The sequence below is a fragment of the Lissotriton vulgaris genome, chromosome 2_1, assembly GCF_964263255.1.
Source record: "Lissotriton vulgaris chromosome 2_1, aLisVul1.2, whole genome shotgun sequence".
Lineage (NCBI taxonomy): Eukaryota > Metazoa > Chordata > Amphibia > Caudata > Salamandridae > Lissotriton > Lissotriton vulgaris.
Window position 1 is genome coordinate 843,318,720 of NC_141687.1, and position 17,178 is coordinate 843,335,897.

The 17,178-nt window shown below is 49.2% G+C and overlaps 1 protein-coding gene across 1 annotated transcript in view; it reads right to left on the minus strand.

Annotated features, from left to right (window-relative positions):
* The window catches only part of TRPM8 (transient receptor potential cation channel subfamily M member 8), a 336,947-nt gene that overhangs the window by 267,822 nt on the left and 51,947 nt on the right, over positions 1 to 17,178 (minus strand). The window lies entirely within an intron of this gene.

Genomic DNA, 17,178 nt, shown 5'->3' on the forward strand with positions numbered 1-17,178 from the left:
TTAAAAGGCCGAGGCTTACATTAGCCTCATTAGAATAATTGGACCGCGGGACCGCGTCGCCCATTTATGAAGGTAATTTGTCTTGTGACATCCAGCGTCCTCAGGGGGAATAGATTTCTACACAATTTCAGTCACTGAATGCACTTCTTTTATATCTTTTTGTGTAGATTATCCACAATGAAAGAGCCCTGATGAGAATCTGAAATTTATTCTCAGATTCGAAACGCGTCGGCAGGCAGGCACTAAAAGAAAGATAACAAGAGTTTATGAATGTATTTTTTATCACTTTGACTTAATTTTCAAAGTTGTCTTTTTGATCTTTCCTAAAGAAATTTTGTTGCCATTTTTCACCTTGTGGTTTTTGTAGTGGTTTGTCATTTCGCAAAGAATAATTATTTGTGGATACATAATCGCTATTTTTGTAAAAGAAGTTTGTGTATAAATTGTTCATAAGTATATATATGTTTGATGTATAGTATTTTTGTATATATGTATAAGTGTTTTGTACAGTGTTTTTCTCACTCATGAAAAAATATACAAATAGTATTGAAAAATTTCAAAGGGTTTAAATAAAATAACCCCGACAAACAGTAGATTTTTTCTTTGTTTGGTTGTTCTTAAATTTTGAGACAAGAAACTAGAGTGGGGGCCAGCAATTATTTTTAGTCCACTGCTCCAAGAGCAGAGCAGTACCGCCCACCCGCCCGCCCACAACACAAACATAAAATTGTAACAACTAAAAGTGGAGGATCCTCCCCTGTGAGTGATGTTCCCACAGGAGGGTAGATTGTACTCTGGAGAACCCACATGAGAGGCACAAACAGGTGTGAGATCACTGCACAAAGCTGTCTATTGCCCACCCCGCCCAGGAAGTGAGAAGGGAAAAGGCAAAAGACTGACCACACCTAAGGAGTCTCTTTCACTTTGAACACAGAGACTGCGGTCCAGCCTGTCCTACCTCTTCCCCAACCATCTACTAAGTGCTACAGGAAGCCTAATCAGCAGCACTTCTCAGCAACATGCTTAATTGAATTTCTTGTCTCCTTGTCCCCTACTCAAGTGTCTAGATCTCCACCCATCAGTTTCACTAGTGTAAGCAATACACTTCCACCGCCTTTATCTTATGTACAAGGCCAGGCTGGAGACATATAAAAGGGATTCACAGGCCTCCATTACTCTGGGTCACTCATACACACAATTCATGTAACATGCACATCATATACATAGAACACACAACATACACTTGAGATGTCTGCACTAGGACCTGGGTACGTGCATAGAACCAGAACTTTATACGAGTGGACAAATAGGCTTCCACTTCAGTGAGACAAACAGAAAAGCCCTAACCACAACTATAGATTCACAGAAAAATGTTGTGCTGCAACCACTGCATTATGTGCTAAACGCCTACTAGGGGGGGTCTATTGTCAGTGAAATAAGGGCATGCTTGCTACACCTGTTCAAGCCAGTTACATCAAGTCCGACTTGTATCTCAAGTGAATTTAATGTAACTTGTTCCACTGTTCAGCTTTTACCAACCTTTTAAACTCCAGTATCTGCCTGGGCGCACATGGAGTCTGTTCCATTAGATAGCTTCCTGCCCTCTTGGAGAAACATGCCAGTGACTGCCAGGGAGAAGAACAATGAGGGGTTTCAGGCCAGAGATATGTTACTTCCCTCCTGTAGGAAGACATTTTAGGTGTTAGCCCCAAAAGGCAGGCTTTAAAGGGGAAACAAGTAGACACAGAAGGGGGTTCCCCAAGGGTAACTTTAGGATGTAGGCAGGTAGTAGGGGGAAAAACCAATGCAAATAGAAAAGAAAAACACCCTGCCTTGGGATATAAAGGCCCTAACAAAAGGGTCCAACAAATATGTATAACGGGGTGATTAGCCTAGGGGTTGACACAACACATAACAATCACATGGTCAAATCAAGAATGAACAATACAATTCATATTTGAAAATATATATGTTTTTTTTATTTTTAAGGATAACAATGATATAAATATAGAGTTTTTTAGGTATCACATGTATAAATAGATCATAAATAAAACAGACATGGATAAGCAAACAACATAGTAAGGAAGATTCTATCCTGCCCAGTAACGGCCACACTACACACACTCTAACTCACTTACTTCAATCTCTACCCACTCTTTCCTATTTGATCTCATTCACCATTCATGCTACATTCATTCATCTAATCCTGGCGAATACAACACAAGGGTGGTTTAACGTGTTGTATAGATCGGGGTGTTTAGTCCAGGGAGATGGTTTTGACTACAGGTCCTGATGTAAAAAGGACAATAGCCATTTTCCTGGAGACATAAGCCGACGCGCGTTTCGGTGGCAGGCCAATGGGGCCACACCTTCGTCAGGGCAAAGGGCAGTATACTGGGAGGGGGCACAGGAGAAAAAGCAATCTGTAGGTGTATCTTATTCAGTTATTCAAGAGATGTCGGAACGCAGTTGGGGCGTTCCGACATCTCTTGAATAACTGGACTAAACACCCCGATCTATACAACACGTTAAACCACCCTTGTGTTGTATTCGCCAGGATTAGATGAATGAATGTAGCATGAATGGTGAATGAGATCAAATAGGAAAGAGTGGGTAGAGATTGAAGTAAGTGAGTTAGAGTGTGTGTAGTGTGGCCGTTACTGGGCAGGATAGAATCTTCCCTACTATGTTGTTTGCTTATCCATGTCTGTTTTATTTATGATCTATTTATACATGTGATACCTAAAAAACTCTATATTTATATCATTGTTATCCTTAAAAATAAAAAAAACATATATATTTTCAAATATGAATTGTATTGTTCATTCTTGATTTGACCATGTGATTGTTATGTGTTGTGTCAACCCCTAGGCTAATCACCCCGTTATACATATTTGTTGGACCCTTTTGTTAGGGCCTTTATATCCCAAGGCAGGGTGTTTTTCTTTTCTATTTGCATTTAAAGGGGAAACAGCCTTTGAAGGGTAGATGTGTCACAATAGAGAGGAGGGCTACCCCATTGTTTTGGTAGACATGCAGGCATGTGGAGAAGAGAGGGGGAAATCAGTTGCCAAACTGATTTCCCCAGAGGCATGTAGCCCTGAGCTAGCCACACCACAGGGGTGGGCTAAGAAGGTCTGAACACTGAGTATGGGGTCTCACCATCTTGGGAGTGGGCAGAATGGTGCATCCTGGGATAGCCAGATGCTACATTCCATATGAAATGCTCACCAGATTGGAGATCATCTGGTAGTGTATTTGCTACCAACCTCATCCTGCCTTGAGGGCACTTTCCGAGCATAAGAGGGGCACCCCTGGCATCCAGACTTCAGATCTCGACTGACTTTGAAGAAGGACGAAAGAAGGACTACTCTGTTGCACTGAGGGATCAGCAATGCCATGTCTTGATCAAGGATCGTCTCCAGAGGCCAGTGAAACCAAGAGACGCCAGGGTCCCAATCACTGGCCCCCTGTTTGCAGCACAGGGACACAACAGCTGAAGACGTCGGTTGGGGCAAGTTGGTACCCAAAGCCCTCAAGCCACTACGACTGCTGCTGGGCAGCACCAAGGACCAAGAACCAACGCACATGAGTTCACTGAATCCAGGAGTGCTGTTGTAGAGTTTTTGGGACCCTCAACAGTGAGTTATTGACTCAGGAAGGACTGGCCTCTGACTGTGACAACGGATGACTGGTATTCCATTGGAGACTGGACTTCAGCCAGACCGCAGCTACTTTGAGCATCTTCGACTTCCTTCCTCCCTTCCATCAGGACCACTGCATAAGAATCCATTTTACTGTGGATAGAGTGCTTGAAGCTGCTGAAGGACTTCTTCCTCTGGGAAAGTAACTCTTCTTGAGGGCCTTGCTGGTCCCCCGACTGCTGGAGTTGGTTGCCCCAAGTATTTCTAACCAACCACATTGACACTTACCTATGTTTTCTTTTGAAAACGTTTCTAAGTTTTCAATTAGTTGACTTTGCAAAGACTTGTTTGTGGTTGAATAAAATCACTTTCGATTTATTATTGCTTGTAAAATCAATATCTCTGGAACCGCCAGTGAATCTTTTTCATTCTAGTGTCTAAATTCTTTTTTAAGAACAGTCTAAATGTATAAATTGCTGTTGGATTTCTTGAGTGTCTTGTCAATTTCTTCTTCAATTGTTTTGGAGCGGCTTAAATGCTTTACACTTGTTCCTCTCTGTAAGCCTTCCTGCTCAGTGCAACAGCTACCCAGGGTTGAGCTGAGTGTTTTGCAGACAAAACCTAAGGGTCCTAAAGTGGTTGATAAGCATATTACACAGTGAGATCGCACAGCCACATCATGTAATACACTCCGTTTACTCACAGTTCCATTTGATCAGAGGAAGCTTTTTATCATCCAGTGATGGGTGTGATGGAGTCACTCAGAAATGTTAACCATCTTTCTTTTTGGAACTGTCTTTGAGACCGGCATGAATCTGTGTTTTATTTTCATACATTTGAAAATGCACCTAGGGCTGATCACGGACTAAATCAAAGAGAGCACATTGATGGTGAGAAGCAGCAGTGAAAATGAACGCCTCTCAGAATAACAGAATACTGTACATTTGTTATTGTACAGGATTTATTACATGGACTCTTTAAGATACATAAGTAGTAGGCCATAAAAAATGGGAGCTTAGAATTCTTTTTTTTTTGTTTTGTTTTTTTGTTGTCCTCATAACCACCATATAGACAAAGTACCAAAAGGAATTAACGGAGAATAGCTGTCTCAGTTTATCTGAAAAAATCGAAGGGACACAAGTCTTGTGGGGGCCAACTGTCCCTCAGCTTTCGACCGTATTCCAAAGAGGCACAGAGTCCATGATTTACCAATCTGTGGCAAACCTTGGGGTAGTTTTAGCAGCCAAGTGGGGCCCGGGCATGAACCGGATAACGGCTGTTCCATTGGTACAAAATATAGAGGCACCATAGGAGATCAATCATTGGACCCGGGGGAAAAAAAACCCGGATGAGTCAATGAAGCCATGAGAGTAGATGCCAAAAGGCCCTTTTTCTGAGATTACCAGATCTGGCCAGATCTGTAACTGAGGTCTGCAATGCTGAATTTTGCCAGTCTCTAAAAGTAGGAGGTAAAGGGTCTTTTCACTTCCTGCAGATCTCTCTCCTTGCAAGCAGGATGGCATAGAAGACTAGACATCTGGCTGGGTGTTGTACGCCTTCTAGGACTCCAAATACTATTAGAGGCAAATCCATGGTGACAGGTCTTCCCAATGATTCTGTGAGGGAATTGCTGATATCCTCCCAAAATGTGGTTAATACTGGGCATTCAAAAAACATATGTGTATCCGAAGCAGCGATCAAACCACACTTAGTGCAAGACACTGACTGGCCTCCTGCGAATTTAGATAGTCTTAGAGGGGAATAATATGCCCTATGCAGGGTAAAAATATGATTTCGGCGAAGCCAGGACGGCTTGACAATGTTCCACAGAAGCTCAAAAGAAGTCATCCAAAGATTTTGTAAATTCTGATCCATCAGAACAAAACCCCATAATTAATCTGGCAGAACAAAGTCCCCATCTGACTCATCCAGAATAAACTTATACCATTTAGATATTTCCTTCTTTGCTGGACCGCTGCTTAGTAAATCAGAGATAAATGGGCTATACCCTGCGAGTTTAAACTTATTCTTATTGGCAGGGGATGCTTTATAGGCTACAGTCCAGCTGTGAATCTGTATATATTTGAATCGTGAAAAATTAGGGCCAACCTTGGCTTGCAGATGTTCCCACGAAAGTAGATCTCCCTCATAAAAGAGGTCACCCCACACTTCCAAGTTTGCCTCTCTCAGAGGAATTGCTAGAGTGACATCAAGCCAGGCAGGGTTTTCAGGCAAGTCCCACAACGGAGTTTTTTCACAAAAGTAATTTACTTTTATGGATTTCATGACTTCAGCCCATGTTCTGGCAAGACCTTGTAGGGTCTTCAATTTAATTCTTTCCCCCTCCAACATAGCTGCATACATAAGACCCACCCCCGAGGCTACTGGACCCTTCAACAGCATTCGTGAGTGGGATAATTGAAAGGCCCAAGCATAGATTTTTAGATCTGGAGCTGCCAAGCCACCCATATCACGTCGCCGTCTTAGTTTTTTCCAGGCGATCCGTGGAAGATGATTGTTTCAAATAAAGAATGAGATATTTGATTGAAACTTGGCTAAGGTATTTTGATCAAAGTATAAAGGAATGGTGTTAAATTAAAAAGAAATTTTTGGAAGAATAGACATTTTGATAAGATTGGCTCTACCTATTAATGAAAGAGGCAGGTGTGACCATGATTGGAGAAGCTTGCAGCAATCTTTAAGAACTGTAGACAAATTGACTTGGACTATTTTATTAATATCTTTTACTATTGTCAAGCCTAGATATCTCATTGAACTGCCTCGTTGAAGTTCTGTTGGAGGGTTCTCATCATTCCAAACAAGCATTTCAGTTTTGGCTGCGTTAATTTCATAACCCGACACTTATCCAAAAGCATGAGCCAGTTTCACGATAGCCGGAAGAGCCGTAGTGGCTTCTGATGTTAAGATAAGCACATCATCGGCATATAATGCCACCTTCCTCTTCCAGCCTTGATAATAGAAAGGTTTGATGGAGACCTCCTCCCTTAGATATTGCGCAAAAGGCTCAATGTAGAAATCAAAAAGCAAGGGGGAGAGCGGGCATCCCTGTCGGGTTCCCCTAGTGATGGAAAAAGGGCTCGATAGATCACCATTGATGAGAAGGGATGCAGAGGGATTACTATACAACAGGCCAATCACCCTACGGAACCTTTCCCCGACACCGAACTTGGCCAAGGCCTCTGACAGGTACACCCAATTAACCCTGTTGAAAGCCTTGGTTGCGTCCAGCGTAAGGGCCGCCAATGGAAGATTATTGGATGTTGCGATATCTATGGCATCAATTAAATCATAGGTTAATTCATATATTTGTCTGCCCTTTAAGAACCCCTTTTGATCCGAATGAAGGACAGAAGGTGCGATATCGGCCAATCTTGAAGATAGAACTGTGGTAAAGATTTTATAATCCACGTTCAGAATGGAAATTGGCCTGTACGACCCACACGCCTACTTAGGTTACCCGGTTTTAAAATAAGTGTAATAGAGGCGTTATCCCAAGATGTTGGAGGGGACATTCCTTCTAAAGGAATTTGATTAAACAGCTTAGTGAGGAAAGGAGCGATCTCTGAGTCCAAGATCTTATATAACTCAGCTGGCAGCCCATCGGGTCCGGACGTCTTCCCCTTCTTAGCTCTCTTAATGGCAGATATCACCTCACCCTCTGTGATGGGTTTATCCAAGAATTGGGATTGTTCATGAGAAAAAGAGGGTAGAATGATATTGTTCAACCAGCTCTTAATGGACTCAGCCGATATTACTTTGTCTTCTTGATATATTTCTTGGAAGAATTCCCTAAATGCCTTCCTAATTTCATCATCTGAAGAAAGATTAATGTTTCCTACTTTTATAGATGCAATGTTGTTCCGGACCTGAGCTACTTTGGTCTTCCAAGCCAGTAATTTACCAGCGCCTTCACTATATTCGAAGTGTGCCAACTTACTGGCTTCCCATCTCTGTTGAACCCTCAGATTTAAGATCGAAGCCAAACTTCCTTTCAAATTCGACAGTTGATTATGAAGAGGATCTAAAATAGACCCTGAAGCTGTGCTGTTAATGTCGATCTCATGTTGAACACGAGCCATATCTGATTCGATAGAGGAAATCTTTTTGTTATAATTCTTCCTCCGAAAGACGACTTTAGCAACAATCAGCCCTCTCAACGTTGCCTTAAACCAGTCCCAAATAATTCTATTTGAGGCAGTGCCATTAGTTGACAAAAAGAAGTTCTGAGTCTCCGACTTTAGATACGAGATATCCTCCACATTAGTAAGGAGAGAGCGATCAAAGGACCACGTAGTCGGTTTTTTTTTACTACGGAAACCTAACACCAATTTGACCGCAGAATGGTCTGAGAGGTGCGAAGGAAAGTATTCTATTGTTTTGACGGAATCAACCAGTCTTTGAGTGATCAAAATATAATCAATCCTTGACTTATGATGATATTTAAGATTCCGATAGGAGACCCCCTGTTGTTTTCCTGACCTCTGTCGCCAGACATCCACAAACCCATGCTGCCTCATAGCGTCTAGTAAAAAGGCTCTAGTCTAAGACAGAACCAAAGATCGGTTATTAGGGGACTTGTCCAAGACAGGGTCCAACACGATATTTAAATCGCCGGCTAAATTATAGGTCCTGAGGCGTGGCCAAGATGGCGGTGTGAGCGGACGTGCTCTGCCGAGCTCCCGCCGAGCTCCCGCCGCTGGTCGCCGTAATTTAGCACTAGCACAGCACCTGCCCAGGCCCCGGAGGTCTCCTGGAGTGCCTGACATCGGTGTTGCTGTGGCGAATGCACCGGCGGTGAGAGCAGTCGGCTGACGGCGGCTGGTTCCCATCGAGACCGCCCGGCACTGCGGCGGCCGTTGGGGCCTACCAGGAGCGGAGGAACGAGAGAGAGGCCGTGGTGGGCGGAGCCCGAAAGCCGCCTCGGTGGTGATCCGAGTGGGCGGCTGTGGTGGCGGTGGGTCCGGCCCGCGCGGCGGTGCGCGAGGCCTCCGGCAATCCCCGTGCGGAGGCTTCTGCGGGCCCGCCGTCACCCCCAAAGGACGGAACCGCTCCAGCCCTGACGACTGCCGAGACCGCTGCGGCCGGCCGGCGGAGAGGAGAGCGGCGCCTGCTGGAACCGGCCCACACACGGAGGTGAGGTGCAGGGTCTGGACGGATGACCCCCCGCGCCCAGGGGGGCGGAACTGGAGGAGAGGGGGTGACGAGGGGACTGAAGCGAGGGCACCGGTCTCCCCACGCCGCGGATCGCCCGCTTTGCCCTCCGCCCGGCGGTGGCCGAACGACACGGGGGCCCGCCATTTTGTGGAACGCACTGCCGCGCCTTGGTCGGCGCCTTCTGTTGGCCCTACATTCCCCTCCTCCGCAGCCTGATATCACCACCCTGCACCCCTGACGGCAAGCACCGGGCAGGACACTCGCCCACACCTGGCACCACGGCGAACAGCGGGGACCCGACCTGCCCAGTGACTGCTGGCACGTGGCTAGAAACTGCCCTGACCCTGCGCGTAGGCACTGCGGCCTGCGCCTAGAACCTCTACTGCCCGTGCGGCAACCCGGGGCCCTGTGCCCGCCCGGTCTCCTCGGTGCTGGCCTGACTTTGGCACCTGGTCTCGCTGATCCTTGGGCCACCCACGTGCCTGACTCTGCGAGCCACTGGCGCACTTAGGGTGCTATGTCTCGCAAGCCACCGAAGCTAGAGGTGACCGACCGAAGCACTGGAGTGGGCCCCACGGGGTCATGTCCAAAGGGAGGACCCGGAAAGACCGCACTATCACTGAGCTCTTCACCCCTGGCACGATGGGGAAACGGACGGACGTCGCGACGACCGGCCACCGGGTGCCCACCGAGAAAAAGGCCACAGACTCACCGTCCTTGGGGAAGACGGACCCAGAGGGCCCCGTTACGCGCTCCTTCTTGGAGTCCCTGTTTATCGGCTACGCGAGGACATCCACGCCCTGAAGAAGGAACTCCAGGAAGAGATAAAGGAGGTGCGCCGCGACACCGACGCCATTGGAGAGAGAGTGGCTGACCTAGAGACAAAAAGCGACACGAGGGACGCGGAACTTGAAGCACTGCGGCAAGAACTGGTACGCATCCATGACCAGCAAGTGGACCTCCAGACGCATGCTGAGGATTTGGAGAACCGCTCCAGGAGACACAACATCAGGATCAGGGGGGTGAAGCACTCTCCGGACACGAAGATCTCTTTCAATTCACCCAGGGGCTGTTCAACCACGTTCTGGGTCGGCCGGCAGACTCCCCCCTGGGACTGGACAGGGTCCACTGGACTGGCCCACCTAGAGCTAACACGGCCCATCCAGCTGACATCCTGGTGTGTGTGCAAGACTTTAGGACCAAAGAAGAGATCCTCAACAAAGCGCGCCAAATGGCGCCAGTCACCTTTGGTGAGCACTCCCCGACCCTGTATCAAGATCTCGCTGCCCTTATCCTGGAGAAGCGGCGCATCTTTCGGCCAGTCACGGCGGAACTAAGAAAACGCAATATCTCTTACAGCTGGGGGCCCCCCTTCCGCCTGGTGTTTAAGCTCGGCAACAACCTCCACCAACTGCGTTCGCTCAGGGAGGCCTGTGACCTCCTGGGCATTGAGATGCCGACAGTGGACGAGGACCCCGCGGGTGGTGGTGCTACTGGTGAAGATACAACCGGGCGATGGAAGCAGCAACGACGCCGCCACAGACCGCGGCGCCCCGCGGCGACGGAGATCGATGAGGGTCAACGAGCAGCGGTGGAATCCGTAGCACAGGGCTTGGTGAAGCCGGACATTGGCTGACCCCCAACCTAGTAGAGCGCTGGTACGGACGGATTCGAGGAGGCCGGGGCTGCTTGAACCGGCGGTGGGGGCGGAGGCTTCGGACTTCGCACACTTTCCCTGCGGACACCTGACCATTCACCCACAACAGCAGATGGGGAAAAACTTTGTCCGTCAACACCGTTGTCACTGCCTACACGTCAAGGTTACAACTTACCACGGGTCCAGTGGACTGTTACCTGGACCTGGGACTGTGTTTGATCGAACTCTTTTCATAGTTGGGATACGGGGACTGGGGGTGGGCCGGGAGGGGGAAGTTGGGGGTGTTGGGGATGGGGGGGGTTGAGTTGGAGGGGGGAGGGGAGGGATGGCTCTCCTTGTCCAGGGCGTTTCAAACATGCAGATGAGGTCAACGGGCGCACACGCGCCAGCAAGTTGTTGGTCTATGGCACACGCCCGCAATCCGAAGGCGAGGCCCAGCACCACCCGTACTGTTCCCGCCATGACACGTCACTTAACTATTCTTTCACTTAACGTGCGGGGCCTCAACAACCCAATCAAGCGAAAAGCGATATTGTCCTTCTTAGAGCACTCGAAAGCAGACATCTGCCTCCTGCAGGAGACGCACCTCGTCTCTAAAGACCAACACCAACTTAAGCCGCGCTCCTTTCCCTGGCAGTTTTTCTCTTCCTCCCAGAAGAAAGTGGCCGGGGTGGCAATATTGGTAGCCAAGTCCTTTGGGGAGAGGATGATGCAGAAAGAGGCTGAGGTTAAGGGACGGCTCCTCCTCCATAGTTTCCAGATTGCGGGCCAAACATTGCTAGTGGGCTCTGTCTACGCACCGAACGAGGGCCAGGAAAAGTTCTTACTTACAGCACTAAAGACAGCCACGGCCACTGCACACCCACACTTGCTACTTGGTGGAGACCTCAACCTAGTGTTCCACAACACCACAGATCGCTCAGGTCAGAGACTCGGACAGGTGGGGGCACTATCAACATCAGGGCACTCTTACATTGCTGAGCTAGGCCTCGTTGACCTATGGAGACACACTCACCCACATACGACTGCCTACACATACTACTCAGCGGCACGCAAGACCTACGCGAGGTTAGACTACTTCTTGTGCTCCTCCCAGCTGACAGCACAGGCCAAAGACGTGGAGATACTCCCGGCTTCGTTGTCGGACCATTCTCCAGTGACGGCAACCTTTCAGATGGCACCCACACCGGCACCCCAACGACACTGGAGGCGTTTCGGGATGGGCTTCTGCAGATACAGGGCACGCAAGATAGGCTTAAAACTGCGATCACTCAATTCTTGACGCATAATGCAAATGGGGACACGACTAAAGCCACGCAATGGGCGGCGCTCAAGGCAGTCCTCCGGGGCGAAATTATCTCCATCGCCGCAGCAAACAATAGGGAGAGGGCGCTGAAAAGGGCCGAACTCACCCAACGGGTGGCGGAACTGGAACAGATGCACCAGCGCACTGGGGCCGCGCGGGCGTGGCACCAGTTGTGCACCGAGATGAAGATGCTGGCTGCCCTGGACCAGGATGTGGCGGAATATGCCGCCATGCGCCTCAAACACGCATACTACACCGGGGGCGATAGATGTGGGAAGCTCTTGGCGAGCAGGCTACGGGCTCAGACGCAGAGGCAGCAGGTACGCTCCCTCCAGGCTGCTCCTGGCGCCCAGATCACGGAGGACGCGGCCATAGGAGCGGCCTTCGGCGACTTTTATGCCACCCTATATGATGCAGACCGCCTGGATATGACGGCCGGTGTGGATTATCTACGAGGCGCTGCACTCCCCACCCTCAACCAGGCGCAAGCGGACTTCCTGGATCGGCCCATAGGCCTTGAGGAGGTCATTTCGGCGATATCTCGCCTCAAGGTGGGGAAATCCCCGGGGCCGGACGGCTACACAGCAGCCTTTTATAAGGCATTCTGCCCTCAGATTGCCCCCATCTTGCGTGACCTGTTCAACACCTTTGACCAGCCCGGTGCCATCTCCCCGGACCTGCTCGAGGCGTCCATCTCCGTGATTCCCAAACCTGGCCGCGACCCAACCAAATGCGGCTCCTACAGGCCCATCTCTCTGATAAACATCGATCTGAAGCTCTACACCGGCATCCTCGCAAGTTGCATAGCGCCATACATGCAGCAACTGATAGACCCCGACCAGTCAGGCTTCATTCCCCCGAAGACAGACCAGCGACAACACCCGGCGAGTCCTCCACCTCATTGAGGCCGGCTCACGCACGAGACCAGGCTGCATGCTGCTCACGATCGATGCTGAGAAAGCATTTGACAGGGTGCACTGGCCTTACCTCGACCAAGTACTGCGGCACTTCGGGTTCGGAGACACCCTCCGCCACCGCATATTTAACTGTTACCACCGACCCAACGCCACAGTGCGAGTGAATGGCCATACCTCCCCGAGGTTTGACATCGGCAGGGGCACCCGTCAAGGTTGCCCACTCTCTCCGCTCTTGTTCGCACTCTATATGGAGCCAATGGCACAGGGAGTGCGACACCACGAACTCATCTCGGGCATTCCATTCGGCGGAGATACGCACAAAATCAGTCTGTATGCAGACGATATCCTACTGTCCCTCAGCAACCCGGTTCAGTCCCTGCGCGCACTCTTTGCGGAACTCCGTGCCTTCGCACTGGCGTCGGGTTTTAAGATCAACGAAGCGAAGTCGGAGGCCCTGAACATCTCGCTGCGGCCGGACATCCTGGAGGAGATCAAAGCGGAGTTCAAAGTGCAGTGGTCCGACACCTCCATCTCCTATTTGGGCGTTCACCTGACCCCGACGGTGCAGGGTACAGCTCGGACCAATTACGAGACGCTCACGAAGAAACTCCGGGATCAGTTACGGCACTGGAGGCCCCTCACGTTATCCTGGCTGGGTCGGATCGCAGCGGTCAAAATGACGTTGCTGCCCCAGATTCTATACTTGTTCCAGACGCTCCCCTTGAGACCACCGACCGGGTGGCTTCAACAAACCCAAGCAGAATTATCGCGGTTCATCTGGAACGGCCGGCGACCGCGGTTCAAGCATAGCCTCGCCGCTCTGCCTCCTGATCACGGGGGGGTTGGTATACCCGATCTCACATTATACTTTCAGGCGGCACAGTTGAGCACACTTGTGGAGTGGCATCAATTAGAGTCGGGCAAGCACTGGCTCTTCTAAGACCAGGCGGTAGCCGGTCGCACACTACAGGGCATTCCATTCCTGCCTCGCCGTCATAGACCCCCTAACCTCTATGCCTCTAAAATCACGAGCACAGTCCTAGAGGTGTGGGACAGAGTGGCCGTGGCGAAGGGATTGACCTCCTTTCCCTCGCCGATGACCCCAATTTTCGACAACCCGGATTTTACGCCTGGCCTGGACACCAGGGCGTACGCGGCATGGAGAGCGACTCCCTGCAGAGATGTGGGCCACATGTTTGACATCAAGGGTGTCCTCCCGTTCCACAAAGTGAAGGCGGATTATGGCATTGCCGAGACAGATCGCCTACAGTACCTGCAAGTGCGACACTGGGTGCTTCATCCCTCGATCCAACCGGGTGCCGGACGACATCTCACGCCCTATGAAAAGTGGCTGCTGACCCGCACATCAGATAAAAAACTAATCTCAGATCTCTACCAACAACTACTCATTAATATTCACACATACAACGCAGGAAGGGCTAGATGGGAGAGAGATATAGGGCGACACCTCACAATGAAAGAATGGGAAGGGATTTACTACAGGGCACGACACTCAGCACATCACACAGGCCTCACCGAGACGCTGACCAAAGTCGCCACATACTGGTACCACACACCCGAGAGGCTACATCGGTGGGACACCCAGGTTAGCGACAGATGTTGGAGGGGCTGTGGAGAGCTGGGGACGCTAGAGCACTTGCTGTGGGGCTGCGACAGGCTCCGTTCATACTGGACCCCTATTCTGGACCTGATTGACTCCCATCTGGACACGCAGCTCCCTCGATTCCCAGCCTACATCATCTTGGGCCTCCCAAACACCCTCATGTACCCCCTGAAATCTTGGAGGGGGAAACTGATAGCGCTGGCGCTAGGGGCGGCGGTTTAGAACATTGTAGCCCACTGGAGAGCCGTCCAGGCCCCGCAACAGCTGGGTTGGTTGCATCGTCTCTGGGCAATCCTGGGTATGGAGAAGCTGTCGCTGGCCTCAGCGGGGAGGGGAGCGGACTTTGCAGCGCTATGGCAGCCCTTCCTTACCCTACTGACCGGGGAGTTCAGGGAGGTGAGTTGCCCCCGCTATCTCCGGCTGCTGCGCCTTGCGGAGACCCAACTACCGGAGCCCAAGACACGCACGCATAAGCTCAGAGCCCCAACACGTGCAGCACTGATTGACTTGTAGAGCGTCAACGATGCCCTATTGACTATACCTCATTAATGGACAAGGAGAGGGGAGGGTGAGGGAGGGGGGGGCTCCCTGGGGGTTGTCTTAAGTTCCAAGTTGGGGATTCCTATTCATTCTTGCACTATTATTGGCATAGCTTGCACCTCTACAGCACCTCTTTTGACGCGGCCGGCCCTGATGGCTTGTAGGCGGCTTGCTGTGTTAACTGAACAGACCCAGATGGGGGCGTATCGGGCGCCAGCACGGCCCTGGAACTAGGCCACCTCCTCTCGGAGCCAGCACGGACGATGTTGAGAGGTGTGAGACGATTATTTTTGCTCAATAAAAGATTTAATACATAAAATTATAGGTCCTGAAATGGAAAGTAGGTGCAAGAAAATTGTTTCCAATGAAGAGGGGTCATCCTGATTCGGACCATAATGGCCAACTATTGTAACGGAAAACCCCGCGATTAAAACTGAGGCTATGGCCCATCTGCCAGAAGAATCAACCGCCTGTGAAATTAACTTAGCTTTAACTCCTTTTTTTTAAAATAATCGCAACACCTCTTGTATGAGAAGTTTGAGTGGAAGAGACCGTAAAATCAATCCATCTATTCTTCTTAATAAGTACAGACAGTTCAGAATGGGTTAAGTGGTTTTCCTGCAACACCATGACCTGCGCATCCGAGTCCTTCAGATATTGTAGAATTCTATTGGCTCGGGGCTTGGTGCGGAGGCCATTGACGTTCCAGGAAAGAAAACCTACACTACTCATCTCTTAATCAGTAAAGCACGATGAAAAAATACTATACCAAAGAAAATATTTATAGTCACGTTGATAACTTGCTTACAATAATTGTGTATGATATGTGAATTACCATTCCAAAAACTACTATTTAGGTTATTGAGGACTTTTTTATATTTTTGCCACCCCTTCGCGCTCACCCCCTCAGGGTGAGAGCCCCTCCCCCCGTGAAGAACCCTTGCATTTTCTAACCGGAACAATGTCCAGTAGATAGTGCCCCACCGGTTGAGCCCCTGCAAGAAAGTTCAACGGCTCACTATTCAAGTGACTAATAAAGAGTGAATAAAAAGTTTTTGAAATAAAGAAAAAAAATAATTGAAACTATGAGCCTTTTGGCTAGTGCATGTGTAGTGCATATATATATAGGTGCATCTACCTCTTGAATTCCATATTGAAAAAATGGAGGATTTACTGGAAGTATCTGTTTAAGCAGTTGAGGTTTTAAAAATGGGGGCCTAATGTTAAACCTTGCGGGCCCCTTTGCCCAGATCCATTAGTTACTCATCAGCTGCTTGCACGGACCTGATGTTATACATCTTGTTGTTGTACATTACTTTAAGGGCTGCCCGAAACATGAGCTGAGCTGTTGCGCCCAATTTTCTGAAAGCATCCAGGCGCCTCCCAAATTCTCATTGCTTTTCAAGTGTTATTCTGGAAAGGTCCGATCTTATCAAAAAAGTAAAACCTTTGCCTGACAAAGACTTTTGTTTCAAGGCCATATTTAGGATGCGTTCCTTTAAGACATAAGTGTGAAAATTGACTAAGATTTTGCGAGGTTTAGACCTCTGTGGATTCAGTTTGAAGGGATCTCTGTGTACCCTCTAAATATCGGCCAACAGTTCTGCGGGAGTGTGTTCTAGAGACAGTGCATCTTTCAGTAATGAAACGATGTATTGTTTGATATCTGACCCTTCAGATCCTTCCGGAACATGCAAAATACGGATGTTCCCCCTTCTCGCATCGTTTTCAAGAGACTCCATCCTCTCGCTGAGAGCCAGATCTTCCCTTGTGAGTTTCTTAATGTCTTCCTTCACTTGATCCAAGTAGATTGAATGAATGCCAACCGTCTCTTCTAACACTCCAGTTCTTATAGTGAGACCTTCAATTTTATTGTCGAGTGTCTCACAATAGTTTTTGAACTCTAGTTGATTAAAAGATGATTCCGCGAATCCTTTTCTTATCTCCAGAGTAAGAGCTGAAAACATCTCCAGAACAGAGGCTGCCGTCATCGGAGGGGAGAGGAGGAGGAAGGGGCCAATAATGAGTTAGGGTCAAGTGAGACAGGGACAGCAGAGTCATCTACATCTACACCCCCAGATGCGCCTCCCAACTAAGTAGAATCTAATTCTTCAGCCTCTTTAGAGTACACTGTAGTAAGAGCTTGAGGTAAGCTCAGCCCTTGCATGGATGAAGACTGGGGCAGAGATTGTTCTAACAGGAGAGACTGCGTAGGCAGTGCAGGCTGTCGCTCTATTTCTGGATCAAGCGTGCCTTGTGGGCTTGCTGCTAAGTCAGTAGTTACAACTGTTTCTATTGCTTGACTAGGATACTTC